Source organism: Rhynchophorus ferrugineus, unplaced genomic scaffold (assembly GCF_030347505.1).
Source record: "Rhynchophorus ferrugineus isolate W39M unplaced genomic scaffold, kcgeb_rfMv2 rfM2, whole genome shotgun sequence".
NCBI classification, from domain to species: Eukaryota; Metazoa; Arthropoda; class Insecta; order Coleoptera; family Curculionidae; genus Rhynchophorus; species Rhynchophorus ferrugineus.
This window is the reverse complement of record NW_027472581.1, coordinates 82,213,955-82,227,318: the sequence shown is the minus strand read 5'-3', so window position 1 is coordinate 82,227,318 and position 13,364 is coordinate 82,213,955. Positions and strand designations below refer to the sequence as shown.

Here is a 13,364-nt window from a genome sequence, read left to right as displayed (position 1 = left end):
ATTCGTTTTTGCATAAGAGCGGTGTCTTGTATCGATACGGGATATTGCTTGCCTCGTACGTTATGCATTAGCATTATTTACGTATCTATGACGTGTTGGACTGCTAGATTGTATTCTGAATGCCATCGGTAATGTAAAACGAGAAAAAAAGCGATCGAACAACGACGGTGTAGCTGGCTGAGATTTTTACGGTCTTCGAATGATGGTAAGATGATAGACGCCCATTCACGCGAGAGCCTAGTGTAGTCTCTTTGTTCATTCATCAATTCGATTAATGACTGTCATATCATGAATTAAAATTGACTGTACTCGCGATTTTCTTTTTTAAATCACGGAAAATAAGTCGAATTGTGGTTGAAAACGTGGCGTATCAAAGCAAATGAGACAAATTCCACCCTTTTTAGAAGAACATGTCCCTCAGTAAAATTGAATAATAATGAACTTCCGCAGGCAGACAAAGTTAAATATCTGGGAAAGCATTTCGATCGACGTTTAACATGGAAGAAACATATAGTTACAAAACGCAAACAGAGGGCTAAAGCTAAACCAAATATACTGGCTAATAGGGCGTAAATCTAAATTATTATTAGATAACAAGGTTTTGCTCTATAAGTCACTACTTAGGCCCATTTGGACCTATGGTATTGAACTGTGGGGTACTACTAGCAACTTTAACATAGATATCCTCCAGAGGTTCCAGAATAAAGCGTTGCGAGTCATCGTCGATGCCCCATATTACGTATCCAACAAACTGATTCAGCGCGATATCCCCATAGAACCCATAACGAGTGTGATTCGAAGTACTCTAAAAGAATATTAGTGCATCCTAATGCACTCTCAAACAGTTAAATGTGCGTGATGACAGTGAAGTGTGTAGGCTTAAACGCAAACTGCCATACGAACTAATTAATTGGCACGTAGAGTGAGATTTAATAATCTCTAGAATAAGCTAGAATAGTTAGGATAGACTTTAAAATAAGTTACAATAGTATCTAGAATAAGATTTCGATTATAAGGTTCACAGTAGATCACTTACTGAAGTGATCCACTACATGTTAGGATAGTTATATTATATAAGTGAAATCATATAATTATACTTATTGCCCACGGGTAGATTGTTGACGTTCTAGGAGATTAATAAAAAAAATCAGGGAAAATAAGTTACAAACATGAATATTACATCGTGTTGATGAAGTAACTCCATGATATATTTAGGATATCTGGAAGAACTAGCATCCACCTTGATGGTAGGTTAAAATAAAAACATCATGTTATACAAAGGGCAGAGCAGATCACACTCAAAATCAAGCAACAGTACTGGTTAGTCGGAAGATGTTCTCAACTTGACTTAAAATCAAAAATCCATCATGAAGGACCTATCAGGTTGAAATATATGATTACATTAAAAATTATACCACCTAGCTGCCAAAACAAAGTTCTACAATTGATTAACAATGATTATAGCTGTATAACCAACGAGGAACTGCTTTGTAACCTCGACATTAAATGTATTTACGAACTTGTCGAAGATTTCGCATTAAAAAATGAAATAAGGTTACCACACTACAGCAATTTGGAATCAATACAATTACTGCAAGACAATATGCAGGAATTCAAAAGATTGAAGCGAACAAAACCACATGATCATCTATAGTATATAAGTGTCTTAACTCTGGCTTAAGAAGTTTAATTTTATGTTAGTTTGGGAAATAAATGCATTTATTCTGTACTCGACTTACTGGTCTGTTGAAACAAGTCAATGCGTATGGAATGTGAGATGTAATTAATTTTTTTTTAAATGGGACTCTGCAAACTGATCCATGAATTTCTCATTAAGGGAAGAAGTTGATAGAGAGACAATAGACCAGTGTCTGAGGCTGAGAACCTTGACAAACTGATTAATTTTCTAACCGCAACAGGACTATTACTAAAAATATAATAGTGTACATCTATGTAATATCTTGCATGTTGGTTTGAATTTTTTATAGCTTGTATCCTTATCACTGTCATGGGTTATGCGACCATTATACTGTAGCATTCATATATTCATGCATCTGTATGCTTTTATATATCCTGCTTGTCATCTTACATACTTTTATTAATTGTAATAACATTGTATACTTTAAATGTGTTGTATATTGTATATCTGTAAATAGACCCTAAATGGTCACGGATGCTGATGGGTCTATATTTTACAAATAAATAAATAAATAAAAATGGGACTCTATCAATCAGTCTAATGATAAGAACTAATATTATCATCACCATCAAGTCATAGCCAGTACTCGGAGAGAGTTTTCAACCAATATTCTGGTGCGGAAGGCGCGCGTTGTATATTAACTGAATCTCGCCATAGTTGGTGATCTCTTTGCCTTGTTTTACGCCTCAATTTAATCAAGTTTTCGCCTAGAAATCAGTGAGGAATTCTTTAAATTTTCATTTGACAGACATGTCCAAATCATTTTAATATACATCCTAGAATTTGTTCCTCAACCGTGCACTTGATTGTTGCATCTTAAACAAAGGACTTCATTTCTTACACGATCTTAGGAAAAAACATATAGAATTTGTCTTAAGCTTCGTATCTGTAGAACCTCAAGCTCACAGATGGATTGTAACGAAGCCTTGGAGTCATCTAGAAGGATTGGCAAGATAAGGGTTTGAAAGTATCACCCACAAATATCTTCCACAGTATCACCTCAGAGGAGTAAAAGCTTCTAGATGGCACTTTATTCCACATCCTGTATTACCAACTCCAAGTACTTGAACACCGGCTCTTATACTTGCTCTAAATGTGTTTCATTGGGATTACAATATCAGGCTATTGTATCTGTTAGTTGTTTTTGTTATTCTCTTCAAGAAATTTCAAGCCATATGCCTGCAATGCAAACTATATTGTAAAGTATGTTAGAAGCCTCAACATCTGTGTTAGCGAATATTGCGCTATCACCAGCAAACATCAAATTGGTCAAATACTTTGCAGCATCTCATTGAAGACCATGTCTGTATTTAAGTCTTTTCGCATAATTGAGCCAAATACTATGCAGAAAAGCAGTTGAGAGACGACATCTTCAGCTTCAAATGCATCCCAAAGTGTGGGACTGTTTGTCGAAAGAAGAGCGAAGATCAATAACAATGACAATCGTTTTCCAAATCTAATAAATCTTAGCTAATATGCAGCTATTGATACCTGAATACTGTAAAAATTAAATAGTTCACTCTAAATTCGGCACTCTGACATCTAACTCCTAACTTCCTCTCTTGGTAATTCGTATCTGAGTACTTGAACTTCGATATTTTGACATCGATGAAAGTAAATTTTAAGGAATTATGTTGCTTCTTATAGTCACTGGTAAAGTCTTTACTTCAGAGTCAGAATTTCAATCTCAGAGGATTGATTTATCAGTCAAACATGCCCCTTTCGATTATTCAAGTTAATGTTACCAGAAAATAAAGTTTTCTTATGGTTGAAGAAGTTTACATTTTATTTTTGGCTATATCTTAAGCAATGTTCCATCCTGAACCATTTTGACAGGATTAAACAATTAAGAATTCGTTAATATTATATTAGACGCTATGTCTGTTTTAAAATACTTTTCGCATAGTAACACTCACTACCATAATGAATAACAGTGAAAAGATGACATATATTTTGATGAATTCTGGATCATGTCCCGTAGAATGCATACAGGAGTTCAATTATTTGAACAGCAATTACAGTTGAAAACTAACGACTTTTCGCACCTAAAACGTTTCTAGACTGAGTGCGAAAATTGTATTTATACATTAGTAATTCGGTGGAAATCACTCAACCGTAAACACGACTTATATTCCGATAAATTCTACATTTTTTAAACTACATACTTTTGTCCTTATCTAGCATTGAATTGGTTTTGATTTACACGGGATCATAGACAGTGGTCACCAAATTTGTGATTAAATTGTTGCGCTAGTCTTAGTTCATAGTTAGTTGATCATCAAAAAATTTAGTATTCAAAATTGTAATTGATGATCAATTGTCACACTCATCGGCAAACTGGAAAGGTATTATCTCTACAGATGTCTGGTATAACAATACTAGATGTTGGCACTGTTTGAACTGTAACAACTGACATACTAAAGATACTATATAATATATACATACTAAAAAGGGCATATTTTGTATTATACTTTATACAATGTTGTTTGGTAAATTAATAATGACATAAAAACGTACTAAAGTGAAATTTAGCATCGTATGTCTAACATGACATTCAGCTGAGCGTATCGACGAAGGTGAAAGCCTGATACAGCGATAGACAGAATAAGAAACAGAACAGCTGGCTATAAGTTAAGGGCTTTAACAGTTAACAGCTAATATAAATTTACTTTAAAGATATACTTATACCATATTATATAATATTAGATATATTTATATGAAAGATGACTATATGAATGAAATATATATTTATACCATATTAATACATAATTCTATTAAAAATATAGAAATGTTGTTATGAGTTTCATTCAAAAAAGGATTTAAGAAAATATATTGTACGGAATATATATTATTTATACATCATTAATACAAGTCCAAGTCCTTTAAAATGTATGTAGAAAGCTAGGATTACTTCAGTTTTTTTTATCTATTTATAAAATAATAATAGTTCTCTAGTACCAAAGCGAGATAACTAGTATAGTAACCATTATTGCTATTTGATTAGAATCAAAATAAGTAGTTTATAACGCATATCAAATATGTAAAATGAATTATATGGCTCAAAATATAATAAATTGGTCTGTTGGTATTTTCTTTGACATCATAAACATACAAAAAAATGTCTTAGTTTTATGTAATCAATGATCCACATTTTTCAATAATCTGAAATAACTGTTTTGTATACTTTGGCATTACACTTGCTACGACCACACATTTTCAAAGGAATGATTACCCAAAAAAATAGAGGGATAGCTACAGGAAACATGCTCCATAATATATTGAAGAAACATCAAATTAAGTGAAAGACAAAGAAGGAAGCTATTTGTGCCTTATATTTACTTTTTTTAAATAGTATAATTTATAATATAATTATCTCGTAATGATTATTATTGTTCATAACCCATATTCGTTTTGTCATGCAAATACAAGCGTTTTAGTTATAAATATATATCCCATGTGATCACTGGTTTATTATTTGTTGTATGAGTACTCGAGGATTAACATGGTGATTTTTGCTAATTTTTATTAAAATCTCCAAACTTAAAAGCTGAAAAGGAAATAATAAATACAGAATGCAAAATGCATTGTATTAAACCCTTATTTATTTTATAACTGAAATTATCTAGATGTTATAAAGACTATTTTTAGCTGTTGAAAGAGTTGTTAAAAAGAGTTGGCACAAAAACTTCTGTACATAATGTTGTCATACATTTTAATGTTCTGATGACAAAACAATGATTTAATTAGTATTCTTTATATGAAGAATATGTGTTTTCCATTTGCCAGTAGTTGTAAATCAAGCTTACAGCTCAGCAGTTATAAAAATTTTTGTTTAGAACGAATATTATTAAATACATCCATTTCAAAAATTTAACGAAAATGCTATTTTATACCTGATACTACAGTTTATTAAATTTATTCTATTCTGATAGGAAAATCTGAGAAAGACTTTTCCTATTTTTCAATTGGTTTCTATACGTTAATAGAGTAATTTGGTTTAATCAATATTTACTATTGAATAAATTCCGATTAATATACATAGAGTCGCAATAAAAAGATATCCAGATCATCACTGATCAAGTTTCAGCTGTGATTAATGAGTTTGAGTGAGGATATTAAAAGAAAACAACATCGATTCGTGTTTCTACTTAACTTAAATTATTTATTCCCTAAGAACATCACATATTTACACTAAGATGCGTTTGGTGGATTTCTCATTTGGCTTTAATGATGATGATGGCTGTAACCGAAACCTTCTCCTTTAACGACGTGAGCGGGTGCTGGGTGATGGAAGACGTATTTGTCGAAACCGTGGTCTGGGATTGGTACTTGGAAGTAGCCTGGGTGGGGTGGGGCATGGAAGACTTTGGAGACAACTGGTCCGGCGTGGTGGATGGGGGTGGCCAAGTCACCGCCACCGTAACCACCTCCGTATCCACCATCTCCACCATCACCACCATGGCCTCCGCATTCGGCAACAGCGGCCAAAGCCAAGACAGCAGCTACAGCGATCTGTAATAAACCGTTATAATGTAAATTCAAAATCTTCAAGCAAAAAACGTTTCAAAATTGGAAAAAAGGGCATGATATTTTATGTATACATTATGAGATAGTGACATGATATATATGACAGAATCAGCTTAATTGTCATACTGCGACATAATTAAATAATAATAAAATCATCAGAGAAGTCAACTAAATCTTGAGGCGAAATGAAGAAACGTTATTAAAAAATTTGAAGAGTTAAAAAAGTATTGGAAAAGATATATTAATCATTGGAAGTTTATATATGTTAGAAGCTTGAAAAAATTCAAATAAAATACCAGAATATAACAAAAAAGTTAAAGTTAATAAAGAAAAAACTAAAAATATTGGCTTGAATATTTCTAAGCAAATTCTAATTAATTATTGGATAAATTATTTGAAATATTTTGTGGCTAAATTATGTCACTGTAACTTTAATAAAAGGTAATGTAGGACCACACTAAAGGTGTTTTGAACTATAATCGGAAACATAACCATTCAAACACAACAAAACCAAATTTATTTTGGTTTAAAAACAAAAGTTAAATACAGATATAGATTTAATATAATAAAAAACCCAAAGTCAACAAAAATAGTTGGGAAAATTTTAGTTAATTTATGAAAAATAAAAAAATGTTTTGACTTGAATATTTTGTAACATTTTCAAGATATTTTTTGGATAAATTATATTGTAGCTAATAATGTCACTGTAATTTTGACGGAAATAAGAAAATATTGGACCAAATTAATGGTGTTTTAAAATATACTTGTAAATAAGAATACCCGATTTCTATATAAAAAACTGAAAAAAATTTAAGGGAAATTAACAAAAATTGGGGTCCAATAATTTTCAGGATATTTCAATTGATTTTTGAATAAATTATTTGAAATATCTCGTAACTAAACAATGTCACTATTAGAAATAATGGAGTATAGAACCGAGTCGAGATCGTTTAGAACATTCCTAGTTCTGTAGACACAACAAAGCCAAGAAATGAAATATCAAAGTAATTAGAGAAATAGAGACAATATTATGAAAAATTGTAAAAAAAGTTGAGTTGAATAATTCGGGACCTTTTTACTGAATTTTAAATAATTTTTGTATAAATTATTTTCGGATTATAATGCCATTGTAATTTTGTAAAAGTATGAGAATATACAGCCGATTTAAGGGAACACTCCAACGCAAATACAACAAAATTAAGAATAGATTTAAATTAAGCGAAAAATATGGTATTTAATATTTCAATATAATAAGAAAGTCCAGCCGGTAATGAAAAAATGTTATGAAAACTAAAAAAGCTTTTGGTCGTATATTTCGGAATATTATTTTATTTATTTTAATTTTTGGATAAATTATTGGAAATATTTGATAATTTTGTTAGTAATGAGAGAATATTAGACCGAATAAAGGAAGCATTCCAATGTAAATGCAACAAAACTAACAGCAGAAAGAGTCAAATTAAACGAAATAAATACCATATTTCAAAATAATAAAAAAGCAAAGCCATTAAAGAAATTACTGAAAAACATAGAAAATAATAAAGTTTTGGGTGATATATTTCGGAACATTTTTTAGGAAATTTTACTTATTTTAATTTTTGGATAAATTATTTAAAATGTTTGGTAATTTTGTTAGAAATAAGAAACTATAGGACCAAATTAAGGGAACATTCCAATGTAAACGCAACAAAACGAAGAAAAGAAAAAGTTAAATTAAACGAAATTAAATACCATATTTCAAAACAATAAAAAAGTAAAGATAATAAAGAAAATACTGAAAAAATGTTATAGAAAATAATAAAGTTTTGGGTGGTATATTTCGGAACATTTTTTAGGAAATTTTACTTATTTTAATTTTTAGATAAATTATTTAAAATATTTGGAAATTTTGTTAGAAATAAGAAACTATAGGACTAAATTAAGGGAACATTCCAATGTAAACGTAACCAAGAAAAGAAAGAGTTAAATTAAATAATATTACATACCAATGTAACAAAATACCAAAGCTAATAAAGAAAAAATTGAAAAAATGTTATGGAAAATAATAAAGTTTTGGGTGATATATTTCGGAACATTTTTTAGGAAATTTTACTTATTTTAATTTTTAGATAAATTGTTTAAAATATTTGGAAATTTTGTTAGAAATAAGAAACTATAGGACCAAATTAAGGGAACATTCCAATGTAAACGTAACCAAGAAAAGAAAGAGTTAAATTAAATAATATTACATACCAATGTAACAAAATACAAAAGCTAATAAAGAAAAAATTGAAAAAATGTTATGGAAAATAATAAAGTTTTGGGTGATATATTTCGGAACATTTTTTAGGAAATTTTACTTATTTTAATTTTTAGATAAATTATTTAAAATATTTGGAAATTTTGTTAGAAATAAGAAACTATAGGACCAAATTAAGGGAACATTCCAATGTAAACGCAACAAAACCAAGAAAAGAAAGAGTTAAATTAGACGTGCGTACTTACCAAAACTTTCATGTTGGTCGTTTAGATTCTACTCGAGTGAGGTTCTTAAAAATCGAACGCAACGCAACTACCTTATATACCGAATTTTATTCTCGGGAGGTGGGTAGTCGTTAAAGATTTTTTTCCCGCCTCGTTCTGCATGAGATAAGATTTCTTGTCGATTCCGGCATTGTGGTGATTTTTAATTTAATTTTCGCATTGTTTTTTTTACCCCCGGTTTCATATGTGCAATGTCATAAAAATGTTTTCGGCGGTTAGGCTTGTATTAGTCACCAGTTATTATTCCAGTCAGTATTGAAAAACTGTTACAGCGCAAAGCATTCACAGTTTTAGTCTTACGATGTCGTCGAGCACAGTGAGTAAGTTCCTCCATTAAGATAACAAACCTGTTTCCGGTGATTTCGTGAACGTAATTTCGATACCAACAGATTTAGTCCATCCATTTTGCCGTCCGTCTTTAAAATGAAAACGAAAGTTCCGCTTGTTTATATATAAATTTCGTTCAAACAATAAAAGCATAACATCCGATTTCTTAAAACAATTATAAAATTAAATAACAGTAAGGAGAATCAATTTAATTAAGATGGCGTAATGTTTTATTTGCTTCGAAATCATTTCAATCACAGTGGTGTCGTTTTTTCCGCTATCCTTATTAATTCGGTCGATCCAAAAAAAATGGATCAATATTTGAATTTAATTGGAATAAACGGTTCTTGGTGAGACAAATTGAAGGTAATATATGACTTATCGTTAACGTATCTTTCTAAGTTACGGTTTTATATTATATTGTACGTTTTAATCCAAATAATTTGGTGATAATGATGTTGCGTATTAACAGGTCACTTGAAAAATCCCCGGTCTGAAACATAGATGGCGCTACTAGAATTAAATACTATGTTTTTTAGTTAGCCTTAACCTTCAAAAGATGCGTGTATAAATGTGGCAGCTTTCGGATCATTAGTTTGTGAATTATAACATTTTGAGTGAAGCAACTTTTGTTATTGTGAAAAAAATGGTTAAAAAGGAATTTTGCGTGTTGATAAAATATTGCTTTTTGAAGGGCAAAAATACAGTTGAAGCAAAAACTTGGCTTGAAGCCGAGTTTCCGGACGCTGCCGCAAGAAAATCAACCATCAAGGCTTGGTATGCTAAGTTAAGACGTGGTGAAATGAGCATCGAAGGCGGTGAACGCAGTAGACGCCCAAAAGAGGTTGTTACCGACGAAAACATTTAAAAAATCCACAAAATGATTTTGAATGACCGTTAATTGAAATTGAACGAAACAGCAGATACTTTAAAGGTATCGTCTGAACGTGTATATCATATCATTCACGAATATTTGGGTATGAGAAAATTTTGTGCAAAGTAGGTGCAGCGCGAGCTCGCTTTTGACCAAAAACAGCGACGAGTTTATGATTGGGAGCAGCGTTTGAGGAAGATCAAGCGTAATAAACCCGAGTTTTTGCGTGGATATATGACAATGGATGAAACATGGCTTCATCATTTCATTTCTAAGTCCAATCGACTGTCATCCGAGTGGACTGCACACGATGAACCCCGCTCCAAAGGGTGGGAAATCGCAACAATCGGCTGGTAAGGTTATGACGCCTGAAGTTTTGGGATGCGCATGGATAATTTTCATTGACTACCTTGAAAACGGAAGGACCATCAACAGCGAGTATTACATAGCGTTACTGAACCGTTTGAGGAACGAAATCGCCAAAAAACGGCCGTATTTTTAGAAAAAGAAAGTGCTGCTTCACCAAGATAACGCACCATGTCAAGAATCCATGAATTGGGTGTCGAATTGCCTCCTTATTCACCGTATTCTCCTGATTTGACCCCCAGCGTCTATTTCCTGTTCTCAGATCTCAAAAGAATGCTCGCTGGGAATAAATGTTTGTCGAATAAAGATGTGATCGCCGAAAGTGAGGCCTATTTTGAAGCAAAGTACAAATCGTACTACAAAAATGGTATCGAAAAGTTGGAGGGTCGCTATAATCAGTGTATCACCCTTGAAGGGAATTATGTTGAATAAAAAAAGAATATTTTGTCAAAAAAATATGATTTACTATGGTAGGCCGGAGACTTTTCAATTGATCTGTTATATTAATGTTTGAGTTAATTGATTAATTGGTTAATTTTTTAATCTAAAAAAATATTGAGAAAAAATGGCATATTATATATTGATCTCAATGCTTCCCGTCATTTTCTACAGCTTTTTCCCACCTTTTTGGTAACATGGCGATACTGTGTTGAAAGAACTATGTTGGTTTGCCATCAATCCAATCATCGATCGATACATTTTCGTACTTCAGCATTTCAAAACCTTGTCAGAGTCAAGCCATACTGCCGCTCTTATTAAGTGGCATTCAGAAGGAATTAAGTGGCATTTAGAACCTTCCACTCTCAACAGTGTATCCTTAAGAACTCTTGGAATGTTGTGGTTGCGTGTTATATTGCAAGAGCAACAATACGTCTGCAGCTTTCAGCGGTATGTCATATACATCTACAGTAACAGTTTCATTAGGTTTTAACAACTCGTAATTCATTGTATTAGGCCTATAAATGATATTCGAAAGGATATTTCTGATATGAAGCTTTATTGAGAAAAATCAGTACAATGTATTTTATTCAAGGTATTGTCCATCCAGAGCCGATATTGTCTCGTCTTTGAGGCACTTTACAGATTCCATCTCAAAACAACGATGTATCTTTTGATGGATCATGTTTTGAATAACGTAACACATTTTTTGATATCTTCATAAGGAGTGAAATACTTCTTCGATATGTCATAACTCATATATTGGTACAACTAGTATATATATATAATATACAGCAAGGTCTGGAGAATATGGTGGAAGGGGCAGCATTTTTTTAATTTCTCCAAGTATGATTTTAGGGGTCCCTCATGTACTTGACATGGATCTTCATTTAATGATGACTACTCATATTCGCTTTTTTGTGGATAAAATCACTTTAGTCGTCATATTGAAGTGTCGAAGAAAATCCATATAAATAGTTCCAAATAAGAAATATTTACCATAGTTACAGTGATTCTTTGCATCAGCTTCCTTTATAAAATAATGATAGAGTAAAATTTCCTGTAAATATGCTTTTACAGGTGTAAGATTTCATAATTTTAATGCAGCAATACAGTGTTGTGACAAACGAAAATTACTGTTGTTTATATATTGTTGCATGGCTAACCTATGAAATAAAAAACAGCCGTGACCAAACAAAAGTGAAACCATCTGTTGTTAAAGAGTGAGTAACTATGCGTATATCCACTGGAAATATCTAAATACACGCATTATGGATCATAATTTTATGTAAATTGATATATTTGTATTTTTTAACGCAAGCTTCTGAACGATTTTTTATACACATGTTTCTGTTTTATTCAATATTATCATTTCCATTACCATTAATATTTTTTATTCGCAGATATACAAATAAACAAATCACTGGTTAGGTTTTATTTAATTTTTTTGAGAATTAAAAACAAGTTCGTAATTCGAACCACATACAATATCACATATTCGATTACGGATTTTTTGTTTCTTAAGAATTCAATTATTTTTCTCAGTATTTGTATATATTGATTTACTTTTTATAATACGTGTGTAAATAACACAGCCAATATATAATGCGAAATATTTTAATATGTTTTTCTTATAGTTTAAATATTATTTGGTAATATGAATTATTAGAATGACAATTAACATCATTATATTTAGGAGATAAGTCTCCGGTCTGGTATATAAATGACGTCATTGTTGATCGACCTTAACCATAGTTTTAGTTACAACTTTTGTTATTCTCAGAACAATGTATAAGAAATACTTTAGGGTGTTGATTAAACATTATTTTCTGATAGTCAAAATTGCTCTGAAGGAATTTCTTATGCCTTTTTATAGTTTATGGAACATGGATTTACCTAAACTAAATTGTTACTTAGAGATCTTAGACCAGAAAATTATTGTTATTTTATTACAGCATATTATAGATTTATAAGTTTTATCATATAAGTTAATACTATAATTTTGATCATATTAAATTACTGAACTGGATGAATATATATAATTTTAATTCAGTTTCTATAACATATGACTTTTGCGTAAGTTTTTGCTTGTTTTGCAATAGATAGATTAACAACTTTTTTATAGTGTTAAACAAACATGAATTTCATTCGGGATAATTTTATATACAAAAATTTTTATTGTAATAACTTATTTCAAAGAATCACCTTCAGGGAGAAAAAACTGCATTGGTAAAATCAGCTGAGTGTACTTCAGGAAAAAGGAAGTTATCACGGTAAATTGTAATCGATGCATTTAAATTTATAATTGGAAGAGAAGTTTCTATTGAGACAATACAAAAAAAACCTTTATACAGGGAGATAACAAAATATTTTACTCGATAACAACACCCGGCTGTATGTTGATATATCCGTGAAAACAGACTTTTAATGTTTAAATGGAAAGTGTTAATCCATCTGCCGCCATTCACCACGCATTACCCCTTCCGATTTTCACTTGTGCTGATCATTGATGCATATCTCGCTGAAGAGCAACTTGTATTCCGAAGACATCGTAAAATAGATCTTATGTCACAGTATTCAGTGATAGTTTAAATACAGTTAGGCACGGTA

General features: G+C 31.2%; 1 long non-coding RNA gene across 1 annotated transcript; it reads right to left on the bottom strand.

The window, feature by feature from the left end:
* Positions 1-5,834: 5,834 nt before the first annotated feature.
* On the bottom strand, positions 5,835-8,781 carry LOC143191888 (uncharacterized). The gene is made up of 2 exons (XR_013004658.1): positions 8,711-8,781; positions 5,835-6,211 (listed from the first exon to the last, which is right to left on the bottom strand). It is a non-coding gene; the product is annotated as an uncharacterized LOC143191888 (long non-coding RNA).
* Between the last annotated feature and the right edge of the window lie 4,583 nt (positions 8,782-13,364).